Source organism: Heliangelus exortis, unplaced genomic scaffold (assembly GCF_036169615.1).
Source record: "Heliangelus exortis unplaced genomic scaffold, bHelExo1.hap1 Scaffold_135, whole genome shotgun sequence".
NCBI lineage: Eukaryota > Metazoa > Chordata > Aves > Apodiformes > Trochilidae > Heliangelus > Heliangelus exortis.
Genome location: NW_027285952.1, coordinates 78,277 through 93,573, shown reverse-complemented (window position 1 = coordinate 93,573; position 15,297 = coordinate 78,277). Strand labels below are relative to the sequence as shown.

Below are 15,297 nucleotides of genomic sequence, written 5' to 3'. Positions count from 1 at the left end.
CTTGCCCCACCTCACACAAGGGCACAACTCAGATAAGGCCGGCCAGCATCGCCAGTGTTTCTGCTACAGCTGCAGCTCCTGTCTCTACCCCCACAGACACTGCTGCTCAGAAAACGAGCCCTGCTGCTGCTACTGCTGCAGACACCACAGCTTCTCCCCCTCATCCCACACAGTTACTTGTTGACCCTGTAACTAGGAGAAAAGGAAAACAATGGAAATCCGAAAAGAGCCGTAACCCTTCCACGTCTGAATGAGACGACCAGGTGACAGAGGAGATAGAGGATACTGCCTCTCCTCGTAGAGCAGCTAGAGGATACTGCCTCTCCTCGTAGAGCAGCTAGAAGAGACTCTAAAGCAGAGTCAGCTGAGGAGGACTCAGACTCAGAATCTGCTCAGTCCTATTCCATGAGAGACTTGCGTACTCTGAGAAAAGACTACAGCCGTTTTTCAGGTTAACCACTTCTCTCTTGGTTACTCCAATGCTGGAATGAAGGGGCTGCTACCATAACATTAACTCAGAAGGAAGCTAGACAGTTGGGATCCCTGGCCAAAGATGCAGGTATTGATCGGGCATTTGGGGAAAAGGCTGGAACCACCAGCCTATGGAAACGACTCTTGGCAGCTGTAAGGGAGAGATATCCCTATAAAGAGGAAATAGACTGCCCACAGGTCAAAGAATCCAAACTTGAAAAAGCTATCAGGTATCTGGAGGAATTGGCTGTACGAGACGTGATCTATAATGCTGATGACATTGAAGATCCTTATCACGTATCGTGCCCTAAACCCATGATGCAAAGGTTTGTGCATGCTGCACCACCACCTTTTAACCATACACTATCAGTAATGCTATGGGTTCCTGCAGATGTGGATGCAACTGTGGGTGATGTGATTAAAACAGCACGAGAGTGTGAAGATGCTGTCACAGCCCCTCGTCGGGCCTGGGTCTCAGCTATAAAAAGAACATCTACAGTACATCGATGACATCATTGTGTGGGGTGACACAGCAAAGGAAGTCTACGAGAAAGGTGAGGAGATAATTGAAATCCTTCTAGAGGCTGGTTTTGCTATTAAAAGGAGCAAGGTCAAGAGACCTGCACAAGAGATACAGTTTCTGGGAGTGAAATGGCAAGATGGACGTCCCCACATCCCAATGGACGTGATTAACAAAATAACAGCTATGGCCCCACCAACTACCAAAAAAGAAACTCAGTCCTTCTTAGGAACTATTGGTTTCTGGAGGATGTATATTCCTTCTTATAATCAGACTGTGAAACCTCTCTACGAGGTTACCTGGAAGAAGAAAGACTTTAAATGGGGCTCAGATCAACAAGCTGCTTTTGAGAGTATCAGACAGGAGATTGTGCAGGCAATGGCCCTTGGACCAATTCGAACAGGGCCAGACATTAAAAACGTGCTTTACACCGGAGATGGAGGTGATGGTCCTACATGGAGCCTCTGGCAGAAAGCTCCAGGAGAGACTCGAGGCCGACCTCTAGGATTTTGGGGTCGAAACTACAAAGGCTCCGAAGCCAATTACACAGCCACTGAAAAAGAGATACTGGCCGCATATGAAGGAGTTAGAGCTGCTTCAGAAGTGACTGGTACTGAAGCACAGCTCCTCCTAGTGCCACGATTACCTCTACTGGGTTTTATGCACACAGGTAGAGAATCTTCCCATCATGCTGCCGATGCTACCTGGAGTAAATGGATTGCTCTACTCTCACAGAGAGCTAGGACAGGAAGACTTGATCGTCCAGGAATTGTAGAAGCAATAACACATTGGCCAGAAGGCGAACACTTTGGAATGACACCAGAAAAACTGGTAAAACGGGCTGAAGAAGCCCCACCATATGATCAACTACCAGAGAATGAGAAACAATATGCTCTTTTCACTGATGGATCCTGCCGTCTGGTAGGAGGCCATCGAAGGTGGAAAGCTGCCGTATGGAATCCTACATGACTAGTTGCAAAAACAGATGAAGGAGATGGTGAATCAAGTCAATTTGCAGAGGTCAAAGCCATCCAATTGGCTTTGGACATTGCTGAACAAGAAAAGTGGCTGAGACTTTATCTCTATACTGACTCATGGATGGTAGCAAACGCCTTATGGGGTTGGTTAAAGCAGTGGAAACAATACAACTGGCAATGTAGAGACAAACCTATCTGGGCTGCTGAACTATGGAAAGACATTGCTGCTAGGTTAGAGAAACTTGATGTAAAAGTACGTCACGTAGATGCCCGCGTACCTTCATATCGAGCTACTGAGGAACATCAAAACAACCAAAGAGCAGATGAGGCTGCTGAAGTGTTCCAAATAGATCTGGACTGGGACCATAAAGGTGAACTGTTTTTAGCCAAATGGGCCCACAACGCTTCAGGTCATCAAGGCAGGGATGGAACATCTCGATGGGCTCGTGACCGAGGGGTGGATTTATCTTTGGACGCTATTGCGCAGGTTATCCACGACTGTGACATATGTGCTGCAATTAAGCAAGCTAAAAGGTTGAAACCTCTGTGGTATGAAGGGAGATGGTCAAAATATAGGTATGGGGAGGCCTGGCAAGTCGATTACATCACACTGCCTCAAACCCGCCAGGGTAAGCGCTATGTGCTTACAATGGTGGAGGCAAGTACAGGATGGCTGGAAACATATCCTGTGCCTCATGCCACAGCCCGGAACACTATTCTGGGCCTAGAGAAACAAGTCTTGTGGAGACATGGTACACCAGAAAGAACTGAGTCAGATAATGGAACTCATTTCAAAAACAGTCTTAATAATAACTGGGCCAAAGAACATGGTATTGAGTGGATATACCATATCCCCTATCATGCACCAGCCTCAGGTAAAACTGAAAGGTACAATGGACTGTTAAAAACTACCTTAAAGGCAATGGGTGGTGGAACTTTCAAAAACTTGGGACAAGCACTTGGCAAAAGCTACCTGGTTAGTTAATACCAGGGGTTCCATCACTTGAGCTGGTCCTGCTCAGTCAGATCTTCTACACACAGTAGATGGGGACAAAGTGCCTGTGGTGCATGAAAAGAATCTGCTAGGGAAAACAGTTTGGGTTTATCCTGCATCAGGCAAAGGCAAACCCATTCATGGGTTCATTACTGTTTCATTAAACTTGTGTAGTTTAGTCTCCAACCCATAAGTCTCTCTCCCTTATTCTCTCTCCTTTCTTATGGTGGAGGAGAGAGAGATTAATAGAGAGCGTCTGCCATCGGTTTAATTGACGGGCCAGTGTTAAACTGTGATACAGGGACATGGGAACAACACGGGGTCAACATGGGATCTACATGTGATTAACATGTAATTAACACGTGATTAACAGGGGGGTTCAGGCCAATCACAGGGTTTTGTTGACATGGGATGGACATGGGGTCAACAGTCTAGGAAATTCATAGAGTGTACAGAGGATAATTTCCTGCTCCAGCCGGTGAATGAGCCCACCAGGGATGGAGCCCCGCTAGACCTCCCGTTCACAAACAGAGAGCGGCTGGTGGGAGATGTGGTGGTCAGTGGATGTCTGGGACACAGTGGTCACGAAATAATCAAGTTTTCAATCCTCAGGGATGCAAGGAGGGCTGTCAATAAAACCTCTATGTTGGACTTCCGGAAGGCAGATTTTGGCCTATTCAGAAGACTGATTCAGAGTGTACCCTGGGAAACAGCCCTTGGAAACAAAGGGGTCCAGGAAGGGTGGACGTACTTCAAGGAGAAAGTTCTGAAAGCACAGGAGCAGCTGTCCTGGTGTGCCGAAAAGGCGAGCCGGTCTGGCTGAACTGGGAGACTTTGAAAGAAATTAGGGTTAAGAAGAGAGCCTACCGATTATGGAAAAAAGGGCTAACTACTCAGGAAGAATTTAGGAATATAGTTAGGTGTTGTAGAAAGAAAATTAGACAAAGGCACAACTTGAACTGAATCTCACCACCTCTGTGAAGGATAACAAAAAGTCCTTTTACAGATGAATCGATAGCAAAAGGAGGGGCAGAGAAAACCTCCATTCTCTACTGGACTATATATAACAATATAGTTATCCAAGATGAAGAAAAGGCTGAGGTATTTAACACCTTCTTTGCCTCAATTTTCTACAGCAAGACAGGTTATCCTGAGGACAGCTGGCTTCTTGAGCTTGTAGAAAGAGACGAGAATCTGAACAGCCCCCCTGTAATCCAGAAGGAAACAGTCAGTGACCTACTGAGCTGCTTGGATCCCCACAAATCTATGGGACCTGATGGGATCCACCCAAGGGTGATGAGGGAGCTGGCAGAACAGCTCACCAAGCCTCTCTCTATCATCTACCAACAGTCCTGGCTCACTGGGGACATCCCAGATGATTGGAAGTTGGCCAATGTCACGCCAATCCACAAAACGGGCCAGAAGGAGAACCCGGGAAACTCCAGGCCCGTCAGCCTGACCTCAGTGCCTGGCAAGGTTATGGAGCAGATCATCCTGGGGACAATCACACAGCACCTGCAGGATGGACAAGGGATTAGACCCAGCCAGCATGGGCTTAGGAAGGGCAGGTCCTGTCTGACCAACCTGATCTCCTTTTATGATCAGGTGACCCATCTGGTGGATGAGGGGAAGGCTGTGGATGTGGTCTACTTGGCCAGCAAGGCCTCTGACACCGTCTCCCACAGCATTCTCCTGAAAAAGCTGTCAGCCCACAGCTTGGACAGGGGCACTCTGTGCTGGGTTAGGAACTGGCTGGAGGGCCGAGCCCAGAGAGTGGTGCTGGATGGTGCTGATCCAGTTGGCAGCCGGTCACTAGTGTTGTCCCCCAGGGATCAGTCTCTCAGCCCAGTTCTATTTAATATCTGAGATGAGAATATCTGTGCTGAGAGATGAATGAACAAACTGCTCCAGAAGTCAGAATGGAACCTGAAAGTACCTTGAAGCATTGTTTGGCCCCACTGAGGACCATTGCTGCCAGAGCCTCCCCATGGCCTTGTTAGAGCAGATCACTGGAGGCCATGATTGCAGGGAGGCAAAGATTCTGTATAGGTGGCTCTGAAAGCAAAGATTTTTCATTATTTATTTATTAATGCAGCATTGAGGACAAACTCTGAAACCCAGGCAATGGGAAGGCAGAGCCCATCCCTCTCTTATGAGTCAGGACTCTTCCTAGGGACAGTGGAGTATGAAAACGTGTAATAAAAAAAAAATTCAGACACATCTTGACCTCCCCAAGAAGGGGAAAGAAAGTCCAGAGCCCCAGGACAAAATTCCTCCTGGTAGACCATGGTGTTTGAGGCAGCTGCCACGTCTGGGGTGACAAAGCCCTTGGTCCTGTTGGGCCTTTCAGCCTTCCAGAGCCCTTGGCCACCTCTCCTGCAGGCTGCCCTACACTGTCCATGCCTGCAGCTCCTTTAAACTGCTTTAGAAATGCTTTAAACTGAAGGACAATGAGAGAGGAACCCAAGATGGCAAACACCTTCCCACCATCACCACTACAAGTGATCTGGAATTAAACCAGGCCTGCTGACCCCAGGAGTCCAGCCATAGTAATTTTTCCTTTTTATCATTACTGTTTCATTAAAGCTGTGTAGTTTAGTTTCCAACCCATAAGTCTCTCTCCCTTATTCTCTCTCCTTTCTTTATCAGGGTAGGGAGGGGCATTAATAGAGAGCTTCTGTCATTCAGTTAATTGTCGGCCAAGTGTAACACCCTGACAGATTTATTGGCACCAAATGTGGGCCTTAAGCTAAATATCTAGAGCCCATTTGAAAATTCAACTCATTTATATGAACAGTTTGAATTTTGACTTCAGTGAAGGATACCCAGATGGCTCCGCTGAGTGGGAATCAAGCTATTTTCTCTGGAAATTTCACAGGGTTGGAAATTAAACCAGTCCTGCTGTACCTTTGGTATGCAGGGTGTGATCTGTGGCTTTTTATCTGGGATTAGTGTTGCTCTGTGGTTCATTCTTGGTAACAGCTGCTTACAAACCATAGTTGTGATATGGTCTTCAACAGTGTGGTACATGGTACAGTGTTGTTTCACACACCTAGGAGATACACATAGTATACACATTTCATACACATAAGAAATATCCCTATAAAGTGGAAATAAACTGCCCACAGGTCAAAGCAGCCACACTTGGATTTGAAAGAAATATCTGCATGAGATGTGATCTATACAATGATGAGTCTGTAGATCCTTATCACATGCCATGCTCTAGGCCTGGGAGGCAAAGGTTTGTGCATGCTGCACCATCCCCATTTAACCATACACTATCAGTAATGTTATGGGTTCCTGGAGAAATGGAACCAACTGTGGGTGATGGGATTAAAAAAGCACGAGAATATGAAGATGCTGTCATGGCTCCTCATCAGGCCTGGGTCTCAGCTGTAAAGGGAACAGCTGAAAAACTGCACCTCCCCCATCACAAAGTCCTGGTGGCCTGGAACTGTCTGGGACCATGTCACAGAATCATAAAACCATGAAATGGATTGGCTTGGAAGGGTTCAAGATCATTTTGTTCCAACCCCCTGCATGCATGGGTAGGGACACCTCCCACCCAACTGAAGCCAACTCACTAGAAATCTGGACACAGAGACAAAAGCAACCTCACGTTCCTGACCCTTTCCCCAGACATGCTCACATTGCTCAAATGTAACTTTTTTCTAAAATTTTATGTATTTCAGTTAATAACTGACATCACCCTGGTGCAAGGTGCTCCAGGGCTGCAGATCCACATCTGCCCCTCTGTGCTCCTCCATGGGCTGCAGGGGACAGCTGCCCTCTCCCCACAGCCCTTCCTTCAGTCACTGACCTTGGGGTCTTGTGGAGGGCTGGGAGCAGGCTTCCACCTCCTTCTCCATGGACATCTTGGGCATTTTCTGCCACAGATATTCCATGAGCACCCAGGGCAGCTGCTGACTCCTGAAGGAGGTGCTCTCCTAGATATGGTCACCATGGAGACCCCCATGACAATGGTGTCCAGGACCCAGACCCTGCATCACAAAGCCCTGGTGGTGGCTGTGGAGATGCCCAGGCCTGGAACTGGCTGGGACTGTGTCAAAGAACAATGGAATCATGGAATGGGTTGGGTCGGAATGGTTCAAGATCATTTAGTTCCGATCCAACCCATTCCATGATTCCATGATTCCACTCAACTGAAGCCAACCCTTCTCCTGTCCCCATGGAACTCACTTCTTAATCCCATCCACAGCATCAGCCTCATTCAACAGTAGTGTCTCTTGGAGCTGCTCAAGGATGAGCTTCCCGTGCTCCTCCTGCTCCATGATCCTACAGATCATTCCCGCTATCATTCTCCAGATCATTCTGAATCACAGAATACCTCAGGCTGGAAGAGACCCCTGAGCATCTCCGTGTCTGAGTGCCCTGCTCAAGGCAGGATGAACCAGATGAGGTTGCTCAAGGGCGTCCCCAGCGTGTCTTCATCCACACAGGGGGTGAAAGTGCCTTTTGTCCCACCCCACAGGGGGATTATAAAGACAGGAAACAGTGTTGGCACAAGTTCTGGACACTGAGGCACTGTCACTGCTTGCCAGGAGGACTTTGGATCACTGATGGCACTGTGACCCTCATCATCTCGTGAACTTCCCACCCACCACATCACCCACCTGGGTGGGTGACATCACCAGTCTGGCTACAACAGGACAATGGTAGAGCATGGCAAAGGGCATTCTAAAGGCCAGGTGCACCCCATGCCTTTCTGTCCCCTGCCCACTCTGCTTCAGCAATCCCTTCTTTGTCCTTCACCTGCCTGGAACAGGCTCATTTCTCATTTCCATGGTTTTCCTTTTCTCCCACTCCCAGGGCCAACAAGTATCTGTGTGTGCCAAGAGGGAGAGGCTGTGGTGTCTGCAGCAGGAACAGCAGCAGCGTTGGCTTTCTCAACAGCAGCAGTGTCTGTGGGGAGCAGCTGCAAAGAAAGCAAAAGTACAAGACAGAAAATTACCTTTATCCTGGCCCAAACCAGGACACACCTGGCTTAGATTTTAGCCGTACCTCTCACTAAGCAGAGGTCTGCACAAATAAAATGAGATCCTCTTAACTTCAGAATGACTGACAGTGTGGTATGGTGTGACATAAAGAGATATACCATAGATACAGGAAGCACAAACTAGCAAATAGACTGGAAAACCTGCTGATGAGGTCCTTTGTTCCAGCTGCAGACCACCAAGGGAGGGATGCTCTCTGCTTGGCTGTGGGACCCGCTGGGAACAGGACTCCCCCAGAGATTTCTCTGCAGGGACCCAATGCTTCCACCAAAAGTATTTAGGAGTGAATTCTTTTCTCCATAAGAGACCTTAATGGCAAAGCTGTCTGTGCCTTAGAGCTTACTGCCTGTTTCTTGAAGAGATGCTCTCTCTGGGGATATCCAAATTCCTCTTTCTGTCTGACAAATAGGAAAGTCCTGTCCCCCTCTGCAGGATGTGTCTGTCGGGTGCTGGTCAGGCTGCAGAAGTCATTCTGTGCAGAGGCAGCACAAGTTTTGACTGGATCCCCAAAGGGAGATGGTGAGATGAGTATTTGCTGCTGTGAGTTGTGTCTGAAGAAAAGGGAGCAGATCAGAGGGCTCGGTGTGGAGCCACGTGTGACAGCTCTAGAGCAGAGCTGCCATGAAGCCTCTTTTAGAATGAGGCTCTGAAACTTGAGTGGCATCAGAAAGCACTGGGAAGAAATACACTGTCCATGTGCTTTCCTTAGGAAAATGAACCCTCTGGCCCACAACAGGGAACTGGAGCTGAGCTCTGGCACTCCAAACTGAGCCATGCCAGACACGCAGCAAAGGACACGATCACATTGCTCGTGCCCAAGTGATTTCTGGAGCAGTCTTTCTACTTCCAAGGCCCTTTCTGCACTCTTGAAAAGCAGGCTGTTTTTTCCTTCAGAAATATGGGGTTTTTCTATTCCATTTCAAAAAGCAGGTGTGCAGAAAATGAAAAAGGGTAAAGAGGAGCAGAACTGGTAGCAGCAAGAAATAAGGGTCAGAGACTGATGAAAACTTTAAAACCAAAATCCAAATCAATTTATTTACAAAAATTACAAAAAAGGAGAGGGTGGGGACGGCAGGGAAAGGAAAAAAAGAAAAGGGAAGGAAAGGGAGGGGAAAGCGGGAGGGAAAGGGGAGTGGAAAGGGGAGGAGAAAGAAGGAAGGTGAGTGGGGGAATGGGAGGGGAAGGGGAAAGAGGAAAGAGGGAGGGAAAAGGGGAAGGAGAAAGGGGAAGGAGAAAATGGTGAAGGAGAAAAGGGGATGGAGAAAGAGAAAGAAGGAAAGGAGAAGGGGGAAAGGGGGGAAGAAAAGAAGCGGGGAAGAGGGGGAAGAGGGGGAAGAGAGGGAAGAGGGGGAGGAGGGGAAGAAGGAAAAAGGGAGAGGGGGGGAGGGAGGGAGAGGGGGAGGGGGGAAGGAAGAAAGGGGGGAAGGGGGAAAGGGGGAAGGGGGGAAGGGGGGAAGGGGGGAAGGGGGGAGGGGGGAAGGGGGGAAGGGGGGAAAGGTGGAAGGGGGAAGGGGGAAGGGGGAAGGGGGAAGGGAGGAAGGGGGGAAGGGGGGAAGGGGGGAAGGGGGGAAGGGGGGAAGGGGGGAAAGGTGGAAGGGGGAAGGGGGAAGGGGGAAGGGGGAAGGGGGAAAGGAGGAAGGGGGGAAGGGGGGAAGGGGGGAAGGGGGGAAGGGGGGAAAGGGAGAAAGGGGAAAAGGAGAGAAGGGGAAAGTTGGGGGGGGAGGGGAGGGCAGGGTAAGGCATGGAAGGGAATGGGCAGGAAGGGGTGGGGGGAGGGAAAGGAGAATGGGTGGGGGGGAATGGAAGGGGGGGAATGGGAGGGGGGTAATGGGAGGGGAAGGGGAAAGAGGAAAGAGGAAGGGAAAAGGGGAAGGTGGAAAGGGGAAGCAGAAAGGAGACGGAGAAAGGGGAAGGAGAAAGAGAAAGGTGGAAAGGGGGAAAGAGGGAAAGAAGGAAAGAGGGAAAAGGGGGGGAAAGGAGGAAAAGGGGGGAAAAAAGGGGAAAAAGGGGAAAAAGGGGGAAAAGGGGGAAAAGGGGGAAAAGGGGGAAAAGGGGGAAAAGGGGGAAAAGGGGGGAAAGGGGGGAAAGGGGGGAAAGGGGGGAAAGGGGGAAAAGGGGGAAAAGGGGGGAAAGGGGGGAAAGGGGGGAAAAGGGGGGAAAAGGGGGGAAAAGGGGGGAAAAGGGGAAAAAGGGGAAAAGGGGAAAAGGGGAAAAGGGGGGAAAAGGGGGGAAAAGGGGGAAACGGGGGGAAAAGGAGGGAAAAGGAGGGAAAAGGGGGGAAAAGGGGGGAAAAGGGGGGAAAAGGGGGGAAAAGGGGGGAAAGAAGGAAAAGGGGGGAAAGGGGGAAAAGGGGGAAAAGGGGGGAAAGGGGGGAAAGGGAGAAGGGGGAAAGAGGAAAAATGTGGAAAAGGGGACTGCGAAAAGGTGGATAATGGGAAAAGGGGGAAAAGTGGGAAAGGAGAGAGGGAGGGGACTACACAGGAATGGAGAGGAGAGGGGGAAGAAGGGGGAAGAAAGGGGAGAGGGAGGGAGAGGAGAGGGAGAGGAGAGGGAGAGGGAAAAGGGAAGGGGGAGGGGAGGGAAGACAATGGGAGAGGAGGGAAAAGGGAAGGGGGAGAGGGAGAGGACTACGCATCAAAAAACCACCAGGGAAAGCCAACAGGGCTGTCATCCATCCAACAGACTCAGAACATTTATTCAGACTGACAGAAACATATTTTCATGTCTTCTGATCCATCACAAGATATGGAACAAGCTCCCAAAGATGTAGTTGAAAGTTCATCAGTGTCTGGGAAGAAAAGAGACAAGATTCCTGACGTTACTTTTACAGGAGAGAGGGGCAAAGAGGTCACTGTCAGAACATTACGGCTACGAAGCCAGAGCTGAACACTCTCCGTGATTAAAAGCAGACAGCAACAGAAGGAAATTGGCTCAGGGGCTTCCTGCTTTGAAACAGCACCAGTCACTGCAAAGCTGTGACTCTGGAGTAATCATTACAAAATAGGTGCAATTCCTCCTGGGGCATCTGGCCTCATGTCACAGAACATGTTTGATGCCATGGATGACAAACATTCAACTCCCCTGACAGTTGCCTGAACACTACTGAGTGATCTTTCTCTGAAGAAAGGAGAACTTTTGTCACTGATTAGCCTCTTCTTGCCTATTCAAATAAAAAGACTGAAACAGAGGAGCTACAAACACAAGCAATGAGTAAAGGGCAGCAAAGACCAAGAACTGACAGCAGGGGGTGTGTTATGGGTCAGTGCTGAAGGCAATCACTGGACACGGGAGGAGAAGTGATGGCTGAAGTCTGTGAAACTCTGTGTAGGGCTCCTTTTATGTTTGTGATTCAGGATTAACTCCAGTGAAAGGTGACTTCAGCTTTAGCTAAGTGTACCTGTGTGGAGGAAATAGGTCAGTTTCCTTTGTGCTGGTTTTGGGTTTTTTTTCAGGCAGCTGCTTAGAGCTCTACAGAGCAGAAACTTGCCATGTTCAAGTAAGTGTAAAGCTAGCAGAAAAAACCCTGTGCTTAGCACAGGAACTAAACAGCTTTCAAGATGTTGCTTTCAAGAGTTAGGAGCAGTCATCTTTTTACTTACTCTAACATGACACATTACCATGTCCAGGTTCTTCAGAGACAAATTCATCCAGGATCCACTTGTACTAGAATCATACAGAAAACACACCATTAACATGAGTGCAATATTAAACTTCTAAAACATTCTTCAAGTCCACACAAAACCAGGCAGTAACTCCAAGGGCCAAAGAAATGAGGCCATAAACCAGCAGAGGGGAGGGAAGGGCCCTCTCTCCAGGACTAAAGGAAGAGCAGTGACCAAATTCACAGCTTCTCCAGGAGAACCCCATAAAAACCCAAATGCCTCCTACACAGTGGATCTCCCACAATGAAGTATAAAGTGAGATTTATTGCAGATTTATTTATTATAGTCATACATCCTAGATAAGAAAATTTAATTTGAAGCTTAGCTGGAACCATCCTATGGCATCATCTTTGGTTTCTGGGCACTCTTGGAAAACAACCTCAAAACCCAAACTTTTCACCCCTAGCACACCTAGATGTTGTGTTGGGATGAGGAGGAGACACACCATGGGTAATCCCTGCAAATGAGTTGTAATTTAGGCTAAAAAGCACAACCTTGCATACACATGCTCTTCAGCAGTAGCTGAGGATGGGATTTCAAAATGTTTACCTTGTCTGCAGAAGAGGAAATCCTGTTCATCAAGGATTCTGCTCCTATGGGTGAGCTGGGGATGCTTCCTACTGGACTTCTGTTCAGAATCAGACTGGTGCCAGGATGTCCCAGATGAGTTGAATGGTGAACTGGATTTGCAGCCACTTCCACGCGTGTTCTTTTCTCTTCCACGAAGCCTTCTGTTGGCTTTTCCTTTTTTTTTTTTTCATCAGTTCTGAAACACAAAGACACAAAGAATTATCTCTGGCAGGAACAGATTAGGAATGACCAAACCCGTTTGACCTGAAGGGTTCTGGGGAGCCTGTATCATAGCAGTCAAACCTGAAAGAGTTACCAAGACTTGGGGCTGCTCAGCACTAAAGCTTCAAAGCAATCAGTGAATGGAGTTTGCTCTGGAATTCTGGGACAACTTCATGTACCTTGGATTTAACCTCTCCCAATTCCTTTTCCAAGCCCAGGTTGGCTTCCTCCAGGTTCCTGCAGCGCCTCGTAGCAACTTCCAGTGAACTTCTGCCACAGAGAGCTTTCCAATGTCAGCTCTCTGACATTGCCCTGATGAAATGGTTATAAGAAAAGTTATGAAAAAAGCATGAAAAAAGTTATAAGAACATGAATTCTGTCTTTTAACTTATTTGATTATACAGTTACAACTGTCTTGAATTCAAAAAGTAGGAAAATTTTGCCTTCCACCAGCAGTCAGCACCTCCAAACTATCAGCAGCAGCTCATGGAGATTTCTGTTTTCTAATACATTAAAAAATAATATATGTTATAGATAATGTTATACTTTTTGAACAATACACCACCATACACTGAATCATGTTATTTTTTTTAACAAAACTCAAAGCAATCTGTTTGATGCAAGAGCCATAGTTTGACTGCAGATATTACTCTGGTGACTAAAGGCAGGACTTTGTATGAGATGGTTCTTTGGTCTCTTTCAACATTCTACAAAGAATTAAACCAATACATTAAGTTAAATTAATATTGCTTACATTAAATGAATACATTAAATTAATACCAAGGTAATTTTAGAGTAACAACTTTCATAAATCTGGACAGTCCCTCCTTTCCTCCAGCCACCCACAGAACTACCATCTCCCAAAGGAACCTGGTATTTTGGCACTAGAAATACAAAGTGATTCACAGGGGAAAACCATTGACAGCACTCCTGGAGTTCTTCCCCCTCTTCCCTCTTAAAGAAACTGAAAAATGAAGAATAAGGTGGTTATCTGACACATGCAGGTATTCACCTCACTCAATCACTCCGGGGTTCAGACGAAGAAAGAAATGGAATTTTAAAGCACTGTTCACATCACTATTCACAGACAGTGTCTAATTACTCAACAGGACTAGTTCCTGTTTTCCAGAAAATAAAAATTAACAAAATGGGTATAGAACTTTTCAACCTTTAAACCCTCTGCCTGGGACTGGTGGAATTTGCAGAAAAAAACTTTAACATTCTAATCAGTCTTCTGACCAGTTAATTAGCCTAACACAGCCACAAAGAAGAAATTTAAAGATTGCTGCACATCACAAAACAGAGAAGAGAAAGCTTAGTGGCTGAAATTGACTTTTTTGAGGAACAGGCAGGTCCCAAAAGACAGAATGCAGTCATGAACAGCAAAACACTGCTCAGAGCCCTCAACGTTGCAAAAAGTGTGTCCTTTACCTCCCTTTTTTTTAGTTTTTCAGCCTCATAGTTTAAGACCAGCACACTTGGCCTTTAATTCCTTGCTCATTTTTTCCAACGTGGAAACTTGCTTTTCAGCAGAGTTTGTGGAAAATGTCATTAAAGCATCCCTGTACAGCAGCTGATGGAAGCCAGCTGGCTTTCCCTCTGGAGCTGGGCCAATGCCTCCTATGGGGACAGAATCACAGAACCACAAAATCATTAAGGCTGGAAAAAACCTCTAGGATCCTCCAGTCCAACTGGGAAACCAACACCACTAAACCATGTCCCAAAAGTTGGAATAATGTGCTCCACTCTCCCCTGAGGTGTTACACAGGACTTCAGACCCTTCTGCCCAGCCCTGCCCCAGATGCCCAACACCAACATGCCTGCCCTATTCCCCTCAGAAATACCCTCAGAAACAAATCTTTTCAAACACTTCTTAGCATGGCCCAACACACACATGTTTTGCAGATGCAGGGAAAGCATCAAAGGTCACCAAATTCCAAGGTTTTTTTTGCATGAGTTTTCTCTTACAAAGAGGAAGACCAAGTATGTTTAGTCACACACATCAGCCTTTTACAGACAAATCTCCTTCTTCACTTCAACGCGTATTTTGTATGGGGGAAAAAAAAATGCATTTGACTGCATTGTTTGCAGGAACAACATAGCCCAGCTGGAAATAAAGCAGCAGGAAATACCCAGCATCGTGGAAAAGATTTTTCCCCATCCTTAGAAAACTGTACCTAACTTCAGACAGAAACACCACCTTCCTCTGAATGACTCCGCCATCACCATTAGTCACTTTCTGCTAATTTTCTTTACCTTATTTTATAACTTACTCTATAATTGACTCTGTAATTACTCTCCATTTACTCTATAATGTTACTTAGCAGTCTGGACTCTAATTCAAAATATTTGGCTTCACATACCTGCACCCCAGAGTTGTCAGAGGCTTCCTATAGGCTTTTTTTTTTTTTTTTTTGCTGGTCATGACACATGGAAAGTTCACCTCCAGAGAAAACCACTGTATTCTTCCAAGGATTTTTCCAGCAAAGCAGAGCAGAGTTATAGTTCAGTAGTGTGAGCAGTTTGACTTTTCTTTCTTCTTCTACAGGGTGCTGATGACTGCACCGTGGTGTTTTCATCAAAGCTGTTTCTCACTGCATCTTTTGGAAGACAGTGAAATTTTAGAGGTTCTCTTCTCTTTGTCAACAATTATTGGATCTCTCAGCTGTTTTCCTCAAAGCAATCTTTGGGGTTTTTTTTTAGGAGAACCCTGGGGATTCTTCAGAGGACTGCAGGATGCTCTTTTTAATGTGTTGCCAAAGCGCTTCAGGAGAGGGATCTATGGGATGATTTAAAAGTCCAGCCTGAAGGTTTACCTGGAGGCTGTTTCTCACTCTACCTTTTGGAAGACAGGGAAATTTTAGAG

General features: G+C 47.0%; 1 protein-coding gene and 1 long non-coding RNA gene across 3 annotated transcripts in view; both read right to left on the bottom strand.

Moving 5' to 3' along the window:
• The window catches only part of LOC139790750 (ankyrin repeat domain-containing protein 26-like), a 678,272-nt gene that overhangs the window by 647,164 nt on the left and 15,811 nt on the right, over positions 1-15,297 (bottom strand). The window lies entirely within an intron of this gene.
• Positions 10,643-14,839, bottom strand: LOC139790730 (uncharacterized). 2 transcript variants are annotated; one of them, XR_011723602.1, is made up of 4 exons: positions 14,795-14,839; positions 12,189-12,405; positions 11,577-11,640; positions 10,643-10,765 (listed from the first exon to the last, which is right to left on the bottom strand). It is a non-coding gene; the product is annotated as an uncharacterized lncRNA (long non-coding RNA). The 2 variants fall into 2 exon arrangements; XR_011723601.1 differs by lacking the exon at positions 14,795-14,839 and adding an exon at positions 12,611-12,738.